A 6,000-nucleotide genomic window follows, 5' to 3' on the forward strand; every position below is an offset into this window, starting at 1 on the left:
TGCAATGTGTAAATTAATGTGGCCTAGTGGTGTGTGTTGGTTGCAGTGTGTAAATTAATGTTGCCTGGTGGTGTGTGTTGGATGCAATGTGTAAATTAATGTTGCCTAGTGGTGTGTGTTGGTTGCAGTTTGTAAATTAACGTGGCCTAGTGGTGTGTGTTGGTTGCAATGTGTAAATTAACGTGGCCTAGTGGTGTGTGTTGGTTGCAATGTGTAAATTAACGTGGCCTAGTGGTGTGCGTTGGTTGCAATGTGTAAACTAATGTGGCCTAGTGGTGTGCGTTGGTTGCAATGTGCAAATTAACGTGGCTTAGTGGTGTGCGTTGGTTGCAATGTGTAAATTAATGTGGCCTAGTGGTGTGCGTTGGTTGCAATGTGTAAATTAACGTGGCTTAGTGGTGTGTGTTGGTTGCAGTGTGTAAATTAATGTGGCCTAGTGGTGTGCGTTGGTTGCAATGTGCAAATTAACGTGGCTTAGTGGTGTGTGTTGGTTGCAGTGTGTAAATTATTGTGGCCTAGTGGTGTGTGTTGGTTGCAGTGAGTAAATTAATGTGGCCTAGTGGTGTGTGTTGGTTGCAGTGTGTAAATTAACGTGGCCTAGTGGTGTATGTTGGTTGCAGTGTGTAAATTGACGTGGCCTAGTGGTGTGCGTTGGTTGCAATGTGTAAATTAACGTGGCTTAGTGGTGTGTGTTGGTTGCAGTGTGTAAATTAATGTGGCCTAGTGGTGTGTGTTGGTTGCAGTGTGTAAATTAATGTGGCCTAGTGGTGTGTGTTGGTTGCAGTGAGTAAATTAATGTGGCCTAGTGGTGTGGGTTGGTTGCAGTGTGTAAATGTTGCCTTGTGGTGTGTGTTGGTTGCAATGTGTAAATTAACATGGCCTAGTGGTGTGTGTTGGTTGCAGTGTGTAAGTTAACGTTGCCTAGTGGTGTGTGTTGGTTGTAATGTGTAAATTAACATGGCCTAGTGGTGTGTGTTGGTTGCAGTGTGTAAATTAACATGGCCTAGTGGTGTGTGTTGGCTGCAATGTGTAAATTAACGTGGCCTAGTGGTGTGCGTTTGTTGCAATGTGTAAATTAATGTGGCCTATTGGTGTGTGTTGGTTGCAGTGTGTAAATTAATGTGGCCTAGTGGTGTGTGTTGGTTGCAGTGAGTAAATTAATGTGGCCTAGTGGTGTGTGTTGGTTGCAGTGTGTAAATGTTGCCTTGTGGTGTATGTTGGTTGCAATGTGTAAGTTAACGTTGCCTAGTGGTGTGTGTTGGTTGCAGTGTGTAAATTAATGTTGCCTAGTGGTGTGTGTTGGTTGCAGTGTGTAAATTAACATGGCCTTGTGGTGTGTGTTGGTTGCAATGTGTAAATTAACGTGGCCTAGTGGTGTGTGTTGGCTGCAATGTGTAAATTAACGTGGCCTAGTGGTGTGCGTTGGTTGCAATGTGTAAATTAATGTGGCCTAGTGGTGTGTGTTGGTTGCAGTGTGTAAATTTATGTGGCCTAGTGGTGTGTGTTGGTTGCAGTGAGTAAATTAATGTGGCCTAGTGGTGTGTGTTGCTTGCAATGTGTAAATAAATGTGGCCTAGTGGTGTGTGTTGGCTGCAATGTGTAAATTAACGTGGCCTAGTGGTGTGTGTTGGTTGCAGTGTGTAAATTAATGTGGCCTAGTGGTGTGTGTTGGTTGCAGTGTGTAGATTAATGTGGCCTAGTGGTGTGCGTTGGTTGCAATGTGTAAATTAATGTGGCCTAGTGGTGTGTGTTAGTTGCAGTGTGTAAATTAATGTTGCCTAGTGGTGTGTGTTGGTTGCAGTGTGTAGATTAATGTGGCCTAGTGGTGTGCGTTGGTTGCAATGTGTAAATTAACATGGCCTAGTGGTGTGTGTTGGTTGCAGTGTGTAAATTACCGTGGCCTGGTGGTGTGTGTTGGTTGCAATGTGTAAATTAATGTTGCCTAGTGGTGTGTGTTGGTTGCAGTGTGTAAATTAACATGGCCTTGTGGTGTGTGTTGGTTGCAATGTGTAAATTAACGTGGCCTAGTGGTGTGTATTGGCTGCAATGTGTAAATTAACGTGGCCTAGTGGTGTGTGTTGGTTGCAGTGTGTAAATTAATGTGGCCTAGTGGTGTGTGTTGGTTGCAGTGTGTAGATTAATGTGGCCTAGTGGTGTGCGTTGGTTGCAATGTGTAAATTAATGTGGCCTAATGGTGTGTGTTGGTTGCAGTGTGTAAATTAACATGGCCTTGTGGTGTGTGTTGGTTGCAATGTGTAAATTAACGTGGCCTAGTGGTGTGTGTTGGCTGCAATGTGTAAATTAAAGTGGCCTAGTGGTGTGCGTTTGTTGCAATGTGTAAATTAATGTGTCCTAGTGGTGTGTGTTGGTTGCAGTGTGTAAATTAATGTGGCCTAGTGGTGTGTGTTGGTTGCAGTGAGTAAATTAATATGGCCTAGTGGTGTGTGTTGGTTGCAGTGTGTAAATGTTGCCTTGTGGTGTGTGTTGGTTGCAATGTGTAAGTTAACGTTGCCTAGTGGTGTGTGTTGGTTGCAATGTGTAAATTAATGTTGCCTAGTGGTGTGTGTTGGTTGCAGTGTGTAAATTAACATGGCCTTGTGGTGTGTGTTGGTTGCAATGTGTAAATTAATGTGGCCTAGTGGTGTGTGTTGGCTGCAATGTGTAAATTAACGTGGCCTAGTGGTGTGTGTTGGTTGCAGTGTGTAAATTAATGTGGCCTAGTGGTGTGTGTTGGTTGCAGTGTGTAGATTAATGTGGCCTAGTGGTGTGCGTTGGTTGCAATGCGTAAATTAATGTGGCCTAGTGGTGTGTGTTGGTTGCAGTGTGTAAATTAATGTTGCCTAGTGGTGTGTGTTCGTTGCAGTGTGTAAATTAACGTGGCCTAGTGGTGTGTGTTGGTTGCAATGTGTAAATTAATGTTGCCTAGTGGTGTGTGTTGGTTGCAGTGTGTAAATTAACATGGCCTTGTGGTGTGTGTTGGTTGCAATGTGTAAATTAACGTGGCCTAGTGGTGTGTGTTGGTTGCAGTGTGTAAATTAATGTGGCCTAGTGTTGTGTGTTGGTTGCAGTGTGTAGATTAATGTGGCCTAGTGGTGTGCGTTGGTTGCAATGTGTAAATTAATGTGGCCTAATGGTGTGTGTTGGTTGCAGTGTGTAAATTAACATGGCCTTGTGGTGTGTGTTGGTTGCAATGTGTAAATTAACGTGGCCTAGTGGTGTGTGTTGGCTGTAATGTGTAAATTAACGTGGCCTAGTGGTGTGTGTTGGTTGCATTGTGTAAATTAATGTGGCCTAGTGGTGTGCGTTGGTTGCAATGTGTAAATTAATGTGGCCTAGTGGTGTGCGTTGGTTGCAATGTGTAAATTAATGTGGCCTAGTGGTGTGTGTTGGTTGCAATGTGTAAATTAATGTGGCCTAGTGGTGTGCGTTGGTTGCAATGTGTAAATTAATGTGGCCTAGTGGTGTGTGTTGGTTGCAATGTGTAAATTAATGTGGCCTAGTGGTGTGCGTTGGTTGCATTGTGTAAATTAATGTGGCCTAGTGGTGTGTGTTGGTTGCATTGTGTAAATTAATGTGGCCTAGTGGTGTGTGTTTATCAGAAAAAAAACCCTGGCAAGTATTGTCAATATCGTCAGAGCGGCTGAATCAATGCTTCCTTTTTTTAACTAAAGCATTGGCTTGCTGTAGGCAACGCTGGCACATTTGTCGTTTGTACAATTATGCCTTCCTTGACTATATTTGAGTGATAGGTACACATAATTAAAGTTTTCCCAGTTACACAATACGTCATATTCAGAAAGTCATGCTGTGAATAGTGCAGGTGTAATTGTATTTTCTCTTTAATGTATGGTTTTTTTTTTAGCCATTCAATTTTGGCTGACCACACTGAATTTTGAATATTTTTTTAATTATTATGTTATCAACAAAAATTGTAACTTTTATCAAAGCATCACTCTTCAATTTGTTTTGTTTTTCAGCACTGCGTCTAATCTAAGTTGTGCGTCTAATCTAAGGTCACTGACAGTAGTCTTATACTTACCTGCCACCGCTGTCACCACTCCGGTCCCATAGCCCCATTTTGTGGCCACAACTTTTGACTGTCCGGAAGTCATAAGTAATGGTCACAAGCTGGGCCGGGACAAAGTATTTTGGTGCCCCCCTCCCCACCTCAAAGAAAAGGAATGGCTTAGAGACTAAGGCAACGGGACCCCTAACGAACCTCCCCTTCCACTCCGATGGGTTAGATATCACACTCTGATGACCATTTCCAAAAAAAAAAAGGACATGCTAGTATGGAGATCACCGAAATTGTAAACAATGAATGCTTTATTAAAGTGTGCAAACAGACCTACCTTAAAAACATTTAAAAAAACACAAACAATTCCCCGATAGATGGAAGCCACCCCATGAGACCACAGATAGATAATAGTCACAACATCATAAGCAGATCTGGTATATGTAACCTATACGATAATCTGAAACAAATGCTAATCTTGGCACCTGAAGTCCTCTATAACCAAAACCTAACATGCGGTCCAATCCGAAAATAACCGTATATAGATTAAATGAATGTAATTTCCCCTAATGCCCAGAGGAGGAAAATACCACTTGGATGGTTAGCCTATAATTTGTAGTGCCTCAGCCTTAATAATAATGATAAAAATAATAATATCATTTGTGTATAAACATTTCCATTAAAATTGTTACCTTTTTAACAAAAAAAAATGTAATCAAAAGTTTAAAAAAAAGTGGTGTACTTTAGGGATTTGACTTAACAGGGAGTGCAATTTCAAAGTTTGATACAGAATCAATCAATTTTTGTTGCCCATTTACACAATGCGGGGAAAGATAGCAATATTCATCCCTGATGTCCTGTATTTGGTGACCAGCATTTGGCAGATTACCCTAATGGAAACTAAACGGACCCCCATTATAAATAAAGGGATACATCTGATGGTTCCATCACACAAGAACCATGCTTAGTACATTGGTCAATTGTAATATCAAGTCAGCCCCATAAACAATTGTATGGCATAAACCCACAACCCTACAACTCCCAGTATGTCCTTAACAATGGTAAGGAGATGCTGGGAGTTGTTATTAACAGCCATCATTAGACTGCAAACCATACAGGAACCACAGTACTCATGAGAATTAGTCAGCATCACAAATAAGCATTTACATCCAGGTACCTTATAGATTACATCTTCTCTGCAATCCTCTCTTTTTTTCATTTCCACCTTATCTAGATAGCATGATGCCTTTTCACATCCACAGCTGTTCTCTGCAGACCTCCCTCCTTTCCGGTCTTTTGCAGCACATCCCGACACAGTGTCCTTAGAAATAAGAGTGCTATTAAAATGCCCTCTACATAAAAATATTTGTTCATTTTATGACCTAAATAAGCTTTACTTGGTATATGGCCTCCATCCTGTGTACCATTATCAGCTATAACCGCTACAACTTCCAGCCTTATGAAACACACCCTATTCCATGGCTGTCCTCTCTAATATTCCATTACCTTTTCTATATCACCACTCTGTTTCTCTGCCATATTAATCCCTCTTCATAATGTGCCCCCATTTCATGCTGCCCCCTCTTCACACAATGCCCTCATACTGCCCACCATGCTGCCCTCTTCAAACTGTGACCACTCTTCACACTATTCACCTACATAGTATGATGGTCATCACAGCCGCCCATACGATATGATATCCACAACAAGCTGCCAATATATAGTATGGTCAACACCACAGCCACCTTTATATAGTATGATTTCCAAATGTATACTATGATGGCCCCCACAGCACCCCATACAGTATTATGGCCTACAAATAACACCCCAAACAGCATGATATTCACCACAGCCCCCTATCCAGTATGGTCACCACAGCCCTCAATGTAATGACCTCCACAGTCACATATACAGTATGGTCACCACAGCTCCTCATATACTTCGCTGTCTTCCCGCACCGCCTCTCATTTCATTGCCCCCGGCAC

Source organism: Ranitomeya imitator, chromosome 4, assembly GCF_032444005.1.
Source record: "Ranitomeya imitator isolate aRanImi1 chromosome 4, aRanImi1.pri, whole genome shotgun sequence".
Taxonomy (NCBI): Eukaryota; Metazoa; Chordata; class Amphibia; order Anura; family Dendrobatidae; genus Ranitomeya; species Ranitomeya imitator.